We start from the raw sequence: 18453 nt of genomic DNA on the forward strand, positions 1-18453 counted from the left end.
GCAATCGTTTTCAAAATTCAACAAGGGCGTAAAATATTTGCTCATGGTGATCGACGTGTTTTCAAAGTATGGATTGATCGTTCCGTTAAAAAGCAAAACGGGTCTTGAAGTGGCTGTAGCGTTGAAAAAAATCTTTGAAAAAAGAAAATGTGTAAAAATGTGGGTGGACAAAGGAAAAGAATTTTACAACAAGCACGTGAAAGCGTTGGACGTTCAATTATATTCCACTGAAAACGAGGAAAAAAGCTGTGTCGTCGAGCGATGGAACAGAACGATGAAAGAAAAAATGTTTAAATATTTTTCAGCCAACAGCACCAATAAATACATTGACGTTTTGGATGAAATGGTAAAAAATTACAACAGCACAAAACACTCTTCAATAAAAATGACTCCAATTGAAGCAAGCGATGAAAAGAATAAAAATAAGGTCTGGATGAACCTGAATGGAAAGATGCAAAAAGAAAAACCAGGGCCGAAATTTTTAATGGGCGACAAAGTGAGGATAACAAAAAAGAAGTCCAATTTTGAAAAAGGGTACACGCCGAGATGGACTGAGGAGGCTTTTAGCGTGTCAAAAACTCAGCGAACGGATCCACCCACGTACAAGGTTACCGACACCAATGGTGAAGAAACTCAAGGAACCTTTTGCGAACAGGAAATGCAAAAGGCGCATCAAGAAATATTCAGAATTGAAAAAATAATTCGCCGAACAAAAAGCAAATCACTGGTCAAATGGAAAGGATATCCAGACTCGTTCAACTCATTGGTAGATAATAAAGAATTGATCCGTTTAAAAAAATGATATAAAAAAATTTCTTTTCTTCATAAAAAGATGAATTTTGTTACGATTGAAAATTTTGACGAGAGCAAATTATCGGTTGGAGAAATTTATTCCGCAACCAAACCAATTCAGTACTAAAAGATTCCGCTTTTTTATGAGTACCCATCTGGAAAAGGTCCTTTTATTTTAAGAACACCCGTTTTGTTTTCTCTGGGTTCGTTTGAAAATTGTAGCTTTGGAACGAACGAACTGGAGGGATATTCCATGTCCTTTCTCGGTTTCAACGAAAAAAACGGAATGAACGAAAAAGAAAAAAAGTTTATAGAGGCGACTAAAAAAATATCAAAATTTCTTCGCGAAAAAGTCAAAGAAATGATTCCCACTTTGAAAAAAGGAGGAAGAACGAAAAAAATAACAACGGAGGATTTGTCCATTTTAAAAAACAAATCCGATAATCCAAACGCAGCACCAATTTTTTTCGGAAAATTGTTTACAAAGAAAAACGAAAACATTAAAGTTTCTCCTATGTTTTTCAAAAAGAAAACGAAAGAGTTTGTGAAAGTAAATCCTTTGGAATATGTTCGACAAAAGTGCTACGCCGTTGCCTCTTTGAAAATTGAAGGTGTTTTTGTCGGAGCACAGATTGAGTCCATTCAGGTTAGAATTCCAGAAGTGGTCATTGCAAAAAATGCACCTTCAGTTCAAAGCATCATGGGTGACGATTTGGATTTGGGAGAAATGGAATCTGACGAAGAAATGTGAAAACACTAAGAAAAAAAATTGAAAATAAAATGATTTAAAAAAATTTTTTTTTTATATAAAAATGCATGAGTATAGAATTCCCGAAGTGGCTATTGCTAAAAATGCGAAAAATGAAAAAAAATGGACGCCGTTGCACTCGGTATCTGAAAAAGGCAATCTTAAAAGTGTAAAATTCTGTTGCAAAAAGGAGCCAATGTTAACGCGCAAGATAAATACAATCAAACGCCGATGCACATTGCCGTGGAAAACGATCATGTCGAAGTGGTAGAATTTTTGTTGCTTAAAGGAGCCAATGTAAATGCGCAAGATGAAGAAAAATGCACGCCGTTGCAGTTGGCATCTGAAAAAGGCGATCTCAAAATGGTCGAATTGCTGTTGCAAAACGGAGCTGAGGTCAACGAGCGCAATAAAGAAAAAGAGACTCCGTTGCACTTGGCATCTATCAACGGTAACGTTGGCGTTGTCGACTATTTGTTGCAAAACGGAGCCGAGGTCAACGCTCAAACTAAAAAAAAATGGACGTCTCTGCACATGGCATCTCAAAACGGTCATGTCAAAGTGGTTGAATTGCTGTTGCAAAATGGAGCCGATGTCAACGCTCAAGGTGACAATTGGACGCCGTTGCGCTTAGCATCTCAATACGGTCATGTCAAAATGGTCAAATTGCTTTTGCAAAACGGAGCCAAGGTCGATGCGCAAGATGACTTGGATTTGGGGGAATTTAAAAAAATGGGAATCTGACAAAGAAATGTGAAAACACGAAAAAAAAATTGAAAATAAAATGATTTAAAACATTTTCTTTTCATATTAAAAATGCATGCCCCTCACAAGTTTTTTAAAAATGTTGTCTTAGCAGTGAATCAAAGTTTTAATTTTCATTTGGAACATTTGGAGGAGAGAATCAAAGAGTTGGAAAAAAAAAATCCGAAAAATATTATTGTGGTAAAAAAAAAGTTGGAACACCCCACCTATTTCAACGTAAACGGACAGCATGAGATTTTTGCTCAGAAAGACATTAAATTTGCTGCTCTTTCTCACACGACAATATCGTTGTCCGTTGGATTGAATTTGGACAAAGGAATTGCTGTCGTCACTTTAATGAACAAAATCAGCGATCAATTGAACTTTTACAAAAACGATGCTATTTTTTCAGAGTCCGTGGACGAAATCATTTTGGATGTGAACAACAACAGCATCCATGACGTCATAATCAAAAAAGGCGAAAAGCTTTGTAAAATAAATCACATCGATTCGAATTAAAAAAATGTGTCTTTGTTAAAAAGATGGAGATAATAAAAAACACTGAAAAAATTTACCCAGTTCTTCCAACAGCACCTTCCGATGGAGTACATATTTACCGGCTTCAAAAAATAAGCGAGATCCAAAAAGAAATGGAAGATGAAAAAGTGAAAAGAATGGCTTTGAGCAAAAAGTACCATCGATTGGCAAAAATTATTCGTTTCGCAGAAGACGGATTGCAAACGATGTGCATTGGTTTGGGAATTACAGGAATTGCACTTTTGTCAACCGTCGTTGCCACTCCAGTTTCGATTGCGTGCGAGGGGATTGCTGTTGGAATGGATGCTTTGTCCATTTTCGGAAATCAACAAAACAAAAAAATGATGTTGAAGGCTGAAAAGCATGAAAAGTTAAAAGTTCTTTCCGAGTCAAAATTGAACACGATTAGCGATCACATTTCAAAATCGCTCATGGACGGATTTGTTAGCGATTCTGAATACGAATTAATTCTCAGCGAGCTTCAAAAGTTTAAAACCATGACCGAAGAAATCCGAACAAAAACAAAAAGCAACATTGACGAATTGGCCAAAGAGTCACTGATCCAAAAAGGAAGAGAAGAAGCCATTCAAGCATTTAACAACCTTTTTAAAAAAGGCGAATAAACAAAAAACACAAACGAGTTTTCGTTTTTGTTTAAGTTTTTTTTCTCAGTATTTTTAAAAAAAAGTCCTTCTTTAGAATACAAGACAAAAAAACGAGAGATGAGATTGTGAAAAATTATATGGCTAACAAGGAAAAGATTTACAATGAGAGCCTCAACGCGAACATTTTAGATGCAAATTATCAGACTGATTTGTCCAAGTTTTTTTGAGCCGCTCATCGAAAGCAACGAAAAAGTGAAAAACGAGCTAAAGAGCATCGCATACAAAGAGGTTGGAAACAGTCCACTGGCTTTGACTTACCCAGAAAGCGAGACGTCTTCTGAAAGTTTAAAAAGTGCTGAAAAAGCTTTTGGAAAATTGAATGTTGGAAATACAGCATTGGAATATTTGTCAAAATACGCAGCCAAAAAATTTTCTGCAGACAGAGTTTTTGGAATTCACGCAAAAGAACGCGGAAAAACGTTTATTGGAAACAAAGAAATTTTTATCGATAATAACGACATCATTATTGATGGATAAAAGTACAATGGGACGGTAGGTTTTTGGGAGTTGATCATAAGATCCAAGCCTGATAAAACAAAGGTAACAGACGAGGACTTGAAAAAGTATGAAAAAATACTGGTCGAAACGCATGCAATGGAGAGAGAAGGGAAACCAAACATACCAAAAGCTTCGAGAAGTGAAAAGTGGGAAACGATTATTTCAAAACTTTGGGAAAGAATTTACGCAAAAACGAGGGGGATAAAAGGTCGTGGAGTGATCATTCTTCCGAGCGATCCGAATGCGCTTGCGCAAAGACTAAGCTTGAGCATCGCCGCAGGACATGCTGGAAATATCGCATCGAGAAACGAAGCTGTCGCCATTTGTGACGAGCTTTTGAGGTAGGGGGAAATAAACAAAGAGGAATACCGATCGATTCAAAAATACATCGAGTCGTGAAACACGACGGATTTAAATTACATGAATCCAGATTCGCTGGCAAATTAAAAAAATATTTTCTCATTTAAAAAATGCTAATTGTGAACAACAGAAGATATTTAAAAAAGAACGTTGTCGGAAGTGGAGGAATCGTGGACACGATTAAAAATTTTTTTAGGAGAATGATAGCTTCAAACGCATCGAGAGCGTCTCTTTATTTATTAAGAAAGGCAGCAGCAAGCGAAATTGGAAGAGAAGCGATCACCGCCGCCAAATCTGCTGGAAAAGAATTGGCTTTTTCTGCCATATCAACCGCCAAAGACGTTGCCATCGACAAAGGAAAAAAAGTGATTGAAAAAGTTTACGCCAAGACAGGGACAGTGAATCCAAACCAATTGGCCAGCGCGATTGTGAACGAAGCGACAAAGGTGGGTCAGTATGCGAATATTAATCCGATGGAAGAGCTGCATAAAAAAATGTTTGGTTCGTCCATTCAAGTAAAAAAGAAAATGACGAAAAAGAACGCCGCTAGAATCCGAGATCTAGTCAAAATGGGAAGCGGGCTTTTGATTGCGTGATTTTTTTCACGAATTAAAAATGACATAAAATTTTTTTTCTCATTTTAAAAAATGATAAAAACCGACAGATTAAAAGTTGATGAAATGCCCGAGTACGACACCGGCATTGAAAAAGTTGATTTTTTCGAGTACCTTCCAACAAATCTCGATATAAATTCTTCAGGATCGATCGTTTTTGAGATTGATTGCCAGTCTGTGCAGACACTTCCGTCTGAGGCAAACATCCTCGTTGAAGGGGTTCTGAAAAAAGCAGACGGAATCGCTAACGCGGCAGCAGACCAAATTGCTCTGGTAAACAACGCCATCATGTATTTGTTCAGTGACGTCACTTACGACTGATCGGGGCAGCAAGTGGAGAGAGTCATGTACCCAGGTCAGGGAACAACCATGCTTGGATTGTTGAAATATCCTTTTGGTTTTTAGCTTGCCAATGGTTTGAAGCAAATGTGGTACAAAGACACTTCAAACGCTACTGGAAGCGTGGGGTTCGTTGTCAGACGAGACCACTTGTTTGCAGACACCACGTCCATTGGCGCATTTTCTTACAGGATACCTTTAAAACACATTTTTGGTTTTTGCGAAACTTAAGACAAAGTCGTTTATGGATTCAGACACACGATCACCTTTACAAAAAAAGAATACGACGACGCCATTTACAGAGCTGGAACTGTTGCCGCAGGAATGATCGACATCAAAAAACTCCGACTTTTTATGCCTAGAATTGAGCTGGATGTTTTGAAAAAATCCGAATTTTTGAATTTAATGGCAAAGAAAATTTCCGTTCCAGTGGCTTACAAAGCAAACAAAGTCGAAAGGCAAGCCATTCCAGCTGGTCTATCAGAATTCACCTGGACCCTTGGAAGGATAACGGACAAAAGCGCTCCGAGATTTATCGTGTTTGACCTTCAAACAAACAGAACTTCAAGTCAAACCGCAAATTCAGCCGTATTTGATCATTGCGATGTAAGCAATTTTTTCGTTACCGTCAACGGGATAAAATATCCAAATTACAATTACGACTTGAATTTTGGAGAAAAGAAAATTGTCATGGCTCATTCCGATGCGTTCTTGTTTGACGAAAAATATTACGGCACAAACGAGCTTGTTTGCCTATCTGGATTGTCTCTGCTTGAATATAAAAATTTGTTTCCGTTGTTTTTTGTCGACATCAGCAAGCAAAAGGAAAGAGTTGTTTCTGAAACAGCTGAATTGGTTGTCAACCTAAAATTCCGAAAGGCAGTGCCAGACGGCACCGTTATTTTCGCAGTGATCATATCAGACAAATTGATCCAATTTGTTTCAGACGGAACCAACATGAACGCTGTTTATTAGGTCAGAAAGACCGTCATGAGATTCATGACAAAAAAAATGATTTAAAAAATTTTTTTCTTTTTAAAAATAAAACATGAGACTAACAAAAAATTATCTGAAAAATTTGCTGAGGGAAAATGGAGTAACAAAAACCTCAAACAACTTATTGACTTTGATGCTGATTGCGGTTGAGAACAATCTTGTAAGCAAAGATTTGCTTTTGGAAGGTGCAAAAGAATACAAGCCGGTGGGTCGACCGAAAAAAAAAATAAAAACGGAAAATGCGAAAACGGAAAGTTCAAAAAACTCGATCGATCCAAAATACGAGAGGCTTGGTTCAATTCGAAAAAAACCTGTTTCTGTGAAAACGACCAACATCGAAACCGAGGAAGTGGTTGAATACGGATCACTTTACAAAGCGATGAAAAATACGGGGCATGGCTGGAGATGTTTGGAGCGTCAAGATGGAAAAGTGGAAAATGGAATAAAGATTGAAATTTTAAATTCTGAAAAACTCGAAAACAGAAAAAAATCCGAAAAAATAAAAAAAAATATCTAAGTCCGAAAAAAAAATTTCAATTCTCGGAAAAAAAAGAATTGAAAAAATTCTCGGAAAAAAGAAAAAAAATTGATTTTGAAAAAAAATTTTCTTGGCATAATAAAATGGAAAACAAAATGCGAAAAAATGAAAAAACACAAAAAATTGATTTTGAGTTAAATAATTTTCTTGGCAAAGAAAAAATGGAAAACAAAACTGTTAAAGAAAAAAAAGTCTCAGTGACAACATTGAAAAGTCAGGCTAGAGAACGGGCGATAAAAGGTTTCTCAAAAATGACCAGGGAACAGCTCGTTGAGGTCATAAAAACAACAAGGCCTGTCATTGGCCCTCATCCTGTAGCTCGTAGACGAACGACAGATGCGAGACCGGTTCCTGCTCCAAGACTGGTTCCTGCTCCAAGGCCGGTTCCTGCTCCAAGGCCGGTTCCTGCTCCAAGGTCGGTTCCTGCTCCAAGACCGGTTATTGCTCCAAGGCCGGTTCCTGCTCCAAGACCGGTTCCTACTCCAAGGCCGGTTCCTGCTCCAAGGCCGGTTCCTGCTCCAATACCTGACTGGTTTTCAAGAATCACAACAATTCTACATCTCCAACAGTTTAAATCAAATAAGTTCTCTCGTTGATCCATACGTTCCAACTGTGGTAAAAAATGCAGTGGAAAAAACGATAAAGTCTCTCAAACACGTTGTATTTGGTAGGCCGGTTCCTGCTCCAAGGCCGGTTCCAGCTCCGAGACCTGTCAAACCACGCATTCATTTTCAGTTGACCGATCACGCGTTGAAGCATATTGCCAAACAATTTTCGGATCAAGTTGAAAAAAACCATAAAGACGCCTCTACCTTTTTAAATTTGGCAAAAGACGGAGCGATGAAAGTTCTTCAAGAAAATAAAAATAAAAAAGCGATCCTTGTTTTGACTTGCGATATGGAAAGCGTTAGCCTTACTACGGGAGAGGAAGTGCATCGAATTGTACCTTTTTTGTCAAAAGCTAGTATTATTTTGGAGTCGACGGATTTGGGAGAATTTTACGAAAAAGCAAAAGAGGAAATCCTGGAAAACATGGTCAAATACAACAAAATGGGTTCGAATTGCACAGTGTCTGCCATCTTGAAAATGAAAATAATTTAATTGATTACAAGCCCATCGGAGGTCGATCATACATTCCTCTCGACGACTTTCTGGCAAGCAAAAAAGCAATCATAAACCTGGAAAGCGAAGACAACGAATGTTTCAAGTGGAGCGTCACCAGAGCGCAGAACATGAAAGAAAAACATGGAGAAAGAATTGACAAAGACTTGATTGAAAAATCGAAAAATTTAAATTGGGAAGGGATTGAATTTCCAGTCAAACTCGATCAAATCAAAAAATTTGAAAAAAATAATCCAGAAATCAGCATCAACGTTTTCGGGTAAGAAAATAAATCCATTTATCCTTTGCAAATATCCAAATGTTTGAACAGAAAACATGAAATTGATTTGCTGCTTATTTCAGACGAAAAAACAAATCATTATTGTCTGATAAAAAATCTAAGTTGACTCATTTCCTCCCAAGCATCCAAAAAAAACGGAAAAAAATGTTATTGTAGAAATTGCTTGCAGGGGATGAAAAGCAAGGAGGATCTTTCAAAACATTCAGCCTATTGCAACGAGCATGACGCGGTTCGAATGGTTCTTCCTCCAAAAAAAATCATTCATAAAATTTGAGAACCTAGGTAACTCGATGAGGGTTCAATTTATAGTTTACGCGGATTTTGAATGTTTTACCAAACCGATAGACTCGTGCGAACAAAATCCAGACCAGTCTTACGCCAAAATGTTTCAAAGGCACGTTCCAAGTTCCTTTTCATTTTACATAAAATGTTTTGACGAAACCGTTTATAGCAGCGAAATATTTATTTCCGAATCGTCAAACGAGAACCAAGACGTAGCACAATTTTTTGTCGAAAGTTTGGAAAAAGAAATAAAAGAAATTTTTGGAAAAAACTTGAAAAAAAATATGGTTTTCACAAAAGACGATGAAAATAATTTTAAATCCGCATCAGTTTGTCACATTTGCGAAGAAAAAATTCTCGATAAAGAAAAAGTGCGCGATCACTGCCATTTTACTGGAAAATATCGAGGAGCGGCTCACAACAAATGCAATTTAAAATACAAAAATCTAAAATTCGTTCCTGTCGTTTTTCACAATTTGTCGGGTTACGACAGCCATTTGTTTATCAAAAAATTGGGAGGAGAAATAACCTGCATTCCATGCAACGAGGAAAAATACATCAACTTCTCAAAAAAAATCAAAGTGGGAGAGTACATTGGTAAAGATGGAAAACCTAAAGAAAAAAAAATTGAATTGAGATTCATCGACAGTTTTATATTCCTTTCCTTCGGTTTGGATGCTTTGTCTAAAAATTTAAAGCCGGAACAGTTCAAAAACCTCGCAAAATATTATGAAGGAGAAAAATTCGATTTGCTTCGTAAAAAAGGCGTTTACCCTTACAATTGGGTTAACACATTCGATAAATTTCAAGAAACGCAATTGCCTCTAAAAGAAGCGTTTTTCTCAAAACTCAACCACGAGGAAATAAGCGACGAAAATTACGCGCATGCGAAAAAGGTTTGGAACGTGTTTCAATGCAAAACGTTCAGAGATTATCACGATTTGTACAACGCGTCAGACGTTTTGATTCTGGCGGATGTCTTTGAAAATTTTAGGAACGTTTGCATTAAAAATTACAAGCTCGATCCAGCTTGGTATTACACATCTCCCGGGTTGGCATGGGACGCTTGCTTGAAAATGACAAAAATAAAATTGGAGTTGTTGAGCGACTCAGACATGCTTCGAATGATACAAAAAGGAACCCGTGGAGGAATCAGCATGATTTCAAACAGGCATGGAAAATCGAACAACAAATACATGGGTGACTCGTACGATCCAAGCCAACCGTCTAAATTTATCCAATACTTGGACGCCAACAACTTGTACGGATGGGCTATGTGCAAACCTCTTCCCACTCACGGTTTCGAATGGATGACAAAAGACGAACTTTCCGATTGGAAGTCGGTTCCTTGCATTTTGGAAGTTGATTTGGATTATCCAGAAAATCTTCACGACGAACACAACGATTACCCTCTGGCTCCTGAGAGAATGAAAATTGGAAAAGTGGACAAACTCGTTCCAAATTTAAACGACAAAAAGAATTATGTCCTTCACTGCAAAAACCTGAAATTGTACGAGCGATTGGGACTAGTCATCTCCAAAATTCATCGTGGAATAAAATTTGAGCAACGGGATTGGATGAAACCGTACATTGACCTAAACACCGATTTAAGAACAAAAGCCACCAGCGAACTTGAGAAGGAATTTTTCAAGCTGATGAACAATTCGGTGTTTGGAAAAACAATGGAAAACATTGAAAAGAGAGTGGATGTGAGACTGGTGACAAAAAAAAAAAGAAGCAGTTAAATTATCTGCAAAACCAAATTGCGACAGACACAATTTTCGACAAAAAAATGGTTGCCGTTCACATGAAAAGAACAAATATTTTTTACAACAAACCAATTTATTTGGGAATGTCCATTTTAGATTTGAGCAAAACTTTAATGTTTGAATTCCACTACGATTACATTAGAAAAAAATATTCCGGGAAAGCAAAATTGTTAATAACAGACACGGACTCGCTGGTTTAGGAAATAAAAACGGACGATTTTTACAAAGACATTTCCGACGATGTGGAAAGCAAGTTCGACACGAGCGATTTTAGCAAAAACCACCCAGCCATTCAAAGAGTTGGGTTCAAAGTAGGCTTAAACAAAAAGGTCATTGGGATGTTTAAAGACGAAACCGGAGGAAAACAGGTTGAAGACTTTGTCGGTCTCCGGTCAAAATTGTAATCTTAAAAAATACATCAAGAAAAACAAGAAAAAATATGCAAAAAATGCAAAGGTGTCAAAACAGATGTCGACAGATACATTACCCACGACGATTACAAAAAATGTCTCGAAACCAAAAAAGAAAAAGTAAACAAAATGAGAGTCATCCAATCCAATTTGCACAACATTTTCACGGTGGAAATAAACAAAATCTCTCTCAGCTCCGACGACGACAAAAGAATCATTTTGGAAGATGGAATACACACGTTAGCTTATGGTCAATACAAGTTAAAAGAAAAGGAACAAAAGGTAAGTGAAAAAAATGAGGGAACAAATTAAAAAAAGGAAAAAAGGTAAGTGACAAAAAAAAATTAACAAATTAAAAAAATAAACAAAATGATCAATGTGGAAGGAGTTATTTTGCCGAACGAGGCTTTGACCAATTTTCAATTGATGGAAGCAGCAAAAAAACTAAAAATAAAAAACTTTCGTGGAGTTTTTATCAGAGACATATTACCTAAAAAACCAAGAAAAAAAGAATGCGGGATTATCAACATGGGGGATTCGAGCACGGGAGGATTTCATTGGGTGTGCTGGTACAAAGACGGAGACGCAAAGTTCAGCTTTGACTCTTACGCTCAACCCCCTCTCGTCGAGCTCGTCGACTATTTAAAAAGCCCTGTCTTTTACAACAGCGAAAGGGTCCAATTTGGAGACACGTCTTATTGCGGTCACTTGTGCCTTTACGTCTTGAAAAAATGTGAAGAGGGAAACAGCCTTCAACACGTCGTCAACACCCTTTGGTGACTGAAAATTGAATTTAAAAAATTTTTTTACCCCTTTAAAAAATGATTGACAAATTCAACAGAAACGAATTCAGCGCTTATTTCGACAATCTTGCATCAGACTCAACAAGCAACGTTTATATTAAAACGGATGGGTCCAGCACCATTACTGCAGATTTAGATTTCAACTCAAACAAAATAATCAAATTGGCAGAACCAACCAACTCACACGACGCAGCCACAAAATATTACGTGGACACGCATTCGACAGGAGGAGGAACTGGCACTGTAATTGGAGCTGCGGACTTGGATTTGAATTTTCAAAAAGCAATCAATTTGAACGAACCGACCAATCTTCACGACGCCGCCACCAAAAATTACGTCGACGTCAGCTCGAGCATGCATGTCAAAACTGACGGAACGAGCACCATCACTGCGGACTTGGATTTAAATTCCCACAAATTGATCAATGTTACAGATCCAACCACTTCTCACGATGCTGCCACAAAAGGTTACGTCGAAACTCGAGTGGCTTATTCCAATATTTTATACACAGACGACAACATGACGTCACACAAATTGACCAATTTGGCAGAACCCACTTTAGCCTCAGATTCAGCCACAAAAAATTACGTGGACACGCACGCTTCAGGTGGTGGAACTACTGTGGGGACTGCGGACATGGATTTAAATTCGCATAAATTGATCAACGTGCTAAACCCTTCAAATGCACAAGACGCCGCGACAAAAAGTGACGCGGACGTTTTGTCCCAAAAATCAAACTTCATAGGTTTTGTTCCCAATTCAGGATTTTCATCCTTGGGGTTAAAATCGCAAACGGTGGCAGGATCAACCACCGCACCAGTCTTTAGCTATGTAGACGGTCCTGGTATTCTAAGAAGATTATGGCTTGCTTTGAGTGGAACTGGAACAAACGTCCCCGGATATGTTTTTATTCGGATATTGGCTGACGGAGAAATCAGAGTGGGAAATTATTCAACAACCACTGACGCTGTTGGTGTAGACGTCGCTGCTCTTGCTTGTGACTTGCTCTTTTCCCCTCTAGGCGGTCCTTTTTACGCCAACTCTTTGCAAGGATGCAACTTTTTCAACACCACTTCCTTGGGAGGATATTTTACCGTCGACTTGCCGTTTACATCAAGCTTGACCATCCAATTGGTCAATAATAATACTACAGCCATTACTTACTGGGTTCAACCGTTCATTTCCACATTCACCTCCATCCCTCCTCTCCTTTCCTCCGTTAAATTGTACTGCAGGACGTTCAGATATTTTCAAACGACTTACGGAAACGAATATGTTTTGCTGAACACCAATGGAAATGGAAATGGAGTTTTTTTTAAATACATAAGGATGCACGTCACTGGAGCTTCTGGAAACTGGTGGGAGTCAAGAGTCCGAATGTACGACGGAAATTTACCTCCAGGAAACGGCACTGTCCTTAGCCCCTGGACACCTTACAGTGCAAACAACTACAACACTTTTCCTGGTTACGACGCCGACAGCAAATGCATCTTTTCCTCATCTGGACTTGAAGATTTTTACTTGTCCTCGTGGAACGGATTAAACATATCCTCGTTCAACAACAAATCGACTGGGCTGCTGTATCAATCCAATGCTTCGATCGGATCCACCACCACCATTTCCTTTTACAGAAATTTTGCAGAAGCAGACTCCATGCCCAGCGTCGCAGCCGGCAGAAGGCTCGTCGTCACTCTCAATTCCGGTGACGCTCAAGTCGATCAATCCGGAAGCTTTTACCTTGTTCTCGGACAAGCCTATTTTTACGCCTGATTCTCAAGATTTAAAGACCTTTACAAAAATTAATTTTTTTTTTCATTACGCGTTATGTCACGTCATGAAAAAATTAAAAATATGTTTTTGTCGTCGGAATTTTTGTCCCAGAAAACTTTCAACCCCACGATTAACAAAATTTTCACAACGATGATAAAAAAATAATGATTTTGTACCAGAAAATTTTCACCTCGCGATTATCAAATTTTTAGCAACAGTGATGAAAAAATGATTTTGTCCCAGAACTCCCCTTTTCTAGTAGTGATGACTATTAGGGATAAAGAAGGATTTAATCCAATCTCTTAAATATCATAAAAAAAGAACTTTCTGGGTTTTATATGTAGATTATGACTATTGATATTTAACAACACAAAACCATGTCAAATGTTTGTTCATAGTAGGTTTAACATTGTACTTTTTAATGTATATTTCAGTGCATTAACATAGTGTGGGCTACACTTTCCAACTTATTTTCAAAAAGTGATTGAAACCCTTATGCATTTGTTTGAGAACTTGTTCAGTCCAGTAACCGAAGCCTTTATAATTGGCGTCCAGTAACCGAAGCCTTTATAATTGGCGTCCAGTAACCGAAGCCTTTATAATTGGCGTAAAAAACAAAATTAACTTTATTTATTGAATGGTTTTTGTAAGTTTTGCAAGTTTCGCAGTTTAGCTGTTGAATTAGACTTATCCTTGCCAAGTTTCTCTTGGATATTGTTATTATTCTTACTCAGATTTTTGAGTGATTGATAGAAAGTAGCTAAGGAATCCCTGCCTTCCATTTACATCTATTTTGATATCAGGCTCTTTTTTTTGGTAGTAGGTAACTTACCTCATTATGAAATTCGTTCAATATTGATGAATTCTCATTAATGAGAATTCATCAATATTGAACGAATTTCCTATCAGCTTGTTTCTTTCAATCAGTTTAATATTGAAACCATATTTCATACTTCCATGCTCCCTCACTTCTCAGAAATTGTGCAACTTCAATTCTATTGTGATTACTTAAAAATCATAACAAAATAGTTACAAAAATTCGCTTTAAACTCATTTTTAAAAAAAAATTTTTAACCAGATTTTTTAACGGAAAAATTTTTAGCTGGTATGTAGTTTTAATTAAAGTTTGTACAATATATCCAAAGAAAAAAATGGATTACTAAGTTTTTCTTGCAATAAGTTGCTTTGGACCAAACGTTTTTAAAGATAAAGTGTTCTGAAGTTTTAGATAGAAACGATCAGAACTTTGCTTTGTGTTTAAGGGGATATCGGTTTTACAATGCCTGTCTAATTCTTTTGTTTTTAAAACTTTATACAGGAATTCTTTGTCCTGCTTATGCAAAACAATCTTGATATACATGACTTTCTGCATTTTTAATTGAAACATCTTCAGCTTTAAACTTTAAATGATCATAGGTCTAAAATGGAATTAGATTTTTTAATAAAATTTGAAATCTATTTTTTAGAAACTAAAAAACAAATTTTATGATTTCATATGAAATATTATGATACTTTAGGTCAGCTCTAGTTACCCTAGCTTTTTGCAAACTATCTTCGTTAGGCAATATCATCAACATACTAGAATTTGTCAGATGTCTTTACATACCTATCTTGAACAACAAAATTCCTGAGCAATCCGTTAAAATATGTGATTTCTCTCTCGGCCTCTAACGAAAAAAGTTGTTTTTTTACATTATTGATATGTTAAAATGTCATCTAATTATAATAAAATTTAAAAAAAACAATTTCTAAGAATGTTTTGCAACGTCTTAAAGCATGTTCTTATTCACATGTGTCTCATTCTCTTTTTAAAGATTTTAAACAATATGTTGCTATTAAAATGTATAGTAGTCTGAAAAATATTAGAACTGCCTTTAAGTTTCATTGATTTCTCTGGCAGGAACATAGAATTTCTATTTTTTCATCCAGATATAGTCAGTAAAAATTTTTTACTTGCCAAAGTCAATTTTAATTCATGAAAAAGTTTACATTATTTTTCTTTTAAAAGCAGTTTATAAAAACGTTTTGAATTTAAAGGTGAGTTAGTGTGGTTTTCTTTCTTTCGTACGAATGTGCTATCTGTCTAAAGATACACTATTCTAATATTTTCTTATTTAAAAAAATATTTTTTTTTTGTTTGGAATAATATTTGCATACCTAGGAGTTTCATTTTTGGTCTTTATATAGTTTGTTTTTTTTCTGTGATATTTAGCAATAAGAATCGGAGACTCAAATCCAAAAAAGGAAATTAAGTATAAACCCTGCTGAAACTTGATGCATTCTCCCAAAAGAGACTGTCAAAAACAATAATCTTGGCCAGAATACAGTTTATTCCAGCAAGTGAAGGTTTAATGTAGAAGCGAAATTATTTCTGAAACGCTAGACCTGTGGTCAAAATGCACCAATCAATTTTTAGTAGTGAAGTGCAGTATAAACAGGTAAATAACTAGCGAGCAATTTTAGGGTAGAGTGGAGTAGGATGATTTTAGGACTACCACCATTTGTGTCAGATATAAAATCTGGTCCATTCAAGATTCGCTATTCACTGACTGAGGAAGAAGTCCTTACTGGAATTCATACGTCTATAGAGGATCAAGGATCACCAACACTGGATAGCTGCTGATTAGAGCAAAGTAAACTTAATGACATAAGTCTGTTTTATAACTTCATATTGGATTATTTTACTTTTTTTACATACAGCTTTTACTGTTATTGTTTTTTTTTTTTTGATCAGCAATTAAAAAAAACTGACTCGATGAGATATTGCCAACTCAACTGAAAGAAACCTTGATACTATATTGTTTCTATGCGCATTGAAACAGCTTCACTCTTTGTTAATTTTTGAGCAGCCATTTTTCTGGTATTACACCTCTTGAAAATCAATTGGTACAAATATTATGCAACCAAATTTCTGACTCGAGGTCCAGCTTTTCTGAGTATAGGCAGTCCCAAATCAAGTTCTCTCTTGAACAGTATGAGTTGCTCTCTGCCGAAAACCAACTTTCATTACAATCTCCCTTTAAGTGAATGCATTATATTTTAGTAAGACTTCTAGCCTCTTTTTCTTGAGCTTGGGTCTGTGAGCATCAGAAAAGCAAAAAAAATTATTTTAAAATTAAGAATAAAACATAGAAAAGTTAATGTCATAAAGCTGCTAGGTATACAAATAGGTATACAAAGTAAAAAAAGCAACATTAAAAACAGTAATAAAACATCATAGAATGTTGTGTCTTAAGACAGCCAGCACTTTGTGTAGATATAAAAACAGAAACTTATCTCAAAATTTCAAAACCTTAGATTAAGTTATTGAAATTTCAAAGTTTTTTTATTTTTCAACAACTAAAAATCAACATTTGTTGACTAACTACATTTCTTTATTGATCTAAATGCAAAACTAAAAATCCAATGCTTCAGCCTGAAAAGCCAATCAAATTTAAAGTTGGTTCTAATATTTCTCTTACCACTGAATATCCGTAATACATTTTTAAATAATATAATTTGGACAAATCGTTAAATAATTATTTTCGTCAAAATATTTAAACGCTTGAGTATTTTTTTTTTTTTAATTACTTTATTTTTTGTAGCTTTACATGGGGATATATTAGCGATAAATGTGGAAGAAAGTTATCTCTTCTTGTGGCTGGATGTTGTCTTGCAGTTACAACACTGATGTTTGCTTTTTCTTTCAACTATACATGGGCTGTGGAGACAAGATTTTTGCAGGGTTTGAGCATGGGTGATAAAATATTACTATTTGTATTTGCAAAAATTTTATTGCATGGTTTTGTATATCTCATAACTATTTTTTGACTAAAATATTTTTTGCTTCATTCTTATAATCTATTTGCTGTTTCATTTGATATATGATCTCATTTAAAATAAGAATAAAAATGGTTACTGTAAGTGAATGAGAACTAGTCAACTGAATCAGATTTGAGAAAAAAAGTAAATCTATTTAGAGAATGTGTATTTCTTGAAGCAAATATAATGGCTTTAAGCAAAGTTATAATATAAAAACTCTTCTTAAAACAAAAGGATCATAAACGTTTTTCATTTTTTCACCGGTTTCTTTCAATAAAAATTTTCGGAATGTGTATTTTCACATTCTCTATTCAGTCATTAATGTTAAGTAGCTGCAATTTTAAATGATATTTTTCTTTAAAGGAGTTCTTGTGATTGCAAAGGCTTGTATCTCAGAGATTTCTGATGAACAAACCTTGCAACTGGTATTGGTTTAATATTCTCAGGATACAATATTGGGTTAATTGTTGGTCCCAGTATGGCTGGTTAGAATGTTAGCAGTTTTCTCCCATATTTTAAACCTTAAACACTAGATTTACAGGCTGCACCTACAGATTGTATTAGCAGATTTTAAGAAATAACTTTTTGATGAAAAAAAAGTAAATTGAAGTGGCCATTTAACCTTTTTGAGGATGTATCTGTTATAACTTTGAATTTATGCTTTCTGACGCATAGATTGCATTTGACTGTTTGTATTGTATAATCTGATTGCATAAAATGCAATATAATAAAAAAAAACACTAGCAACCAAATGCAATTTTTCTAAAAGCAGGATAAGATTTCAGCAGAAATTAAAATGTTTTTATACTATTTTTTAACTTTTAGGATATCTAGCCTTCCCTTCTGAGCAATATCCAAAGACTTTTAAAAAAGGTGAAACTTATATTTGTTTTCAAAGACAAATGATTATTAAGTTTGTAATAGACTTAGAAGTTTTTAACTATATGTTTTTTTGATGTCTTTTTTTATTTACATTTTAAAGTACTTTAACTTATTTAAAATGATATAAAAACTCAACATCTTCTTTTTTTTTTTTGCATGAAAAAGCTGAAAATGCATTAAATTTTATAAACTTAGTAGTTATTAGATATTTCTCTTACCTAAAACATTTTCGATCCAACTTTTTTTAATTAGCTTGTCTTAAAAAATGGTAAGGAAAAAGCTTTCGTCGTCCAGTTAAAAGTGATTCTAACATTCAGTTTTAAGCTGGCCAGTGGAGTCTGAGTTGCAAAGTCAGAGAAAAATAACTCTCTTTGTAGTAAGAGAAAAATAATTTTTTAATATTAAGAATAAAGTGAATTAGTAAATATGCAAAAGCACTTTATGATTTACTTATGATGTGAGAGCAATTTATCATTTGTATATTATCAAAGAGTAATTCCCAT

General features: G+C 35.5%; 1 pseudogene; it reads left to right on the forward strand.

The window, feature by feature from the left end:
- The window catches only part of LOC149886399 (uncharacterized), a 44361-nt pseudogene that overhangs the window by 12119 nt on the left and 13789 nt on the right, over positions 1 to 18453 (forward strand).

This window comes from Hydra viridissima, unplaced genomic scaffold (assembly GCF_058129835.1).
Source record: "Hydra viridissima isolate aposymbiotic clone 2 unplaced genomic scaffold, HvirCarnegie_v1 scaffold_7, whole genome shotgun sequence".
In the NCBI taxonomy this organism is placed as follows: Eukaryota; Metazoa; Cnidaria; class Hydrozoa; order Anthoathecata; family Hydridae; genus Hydra; species Hydra viridissima.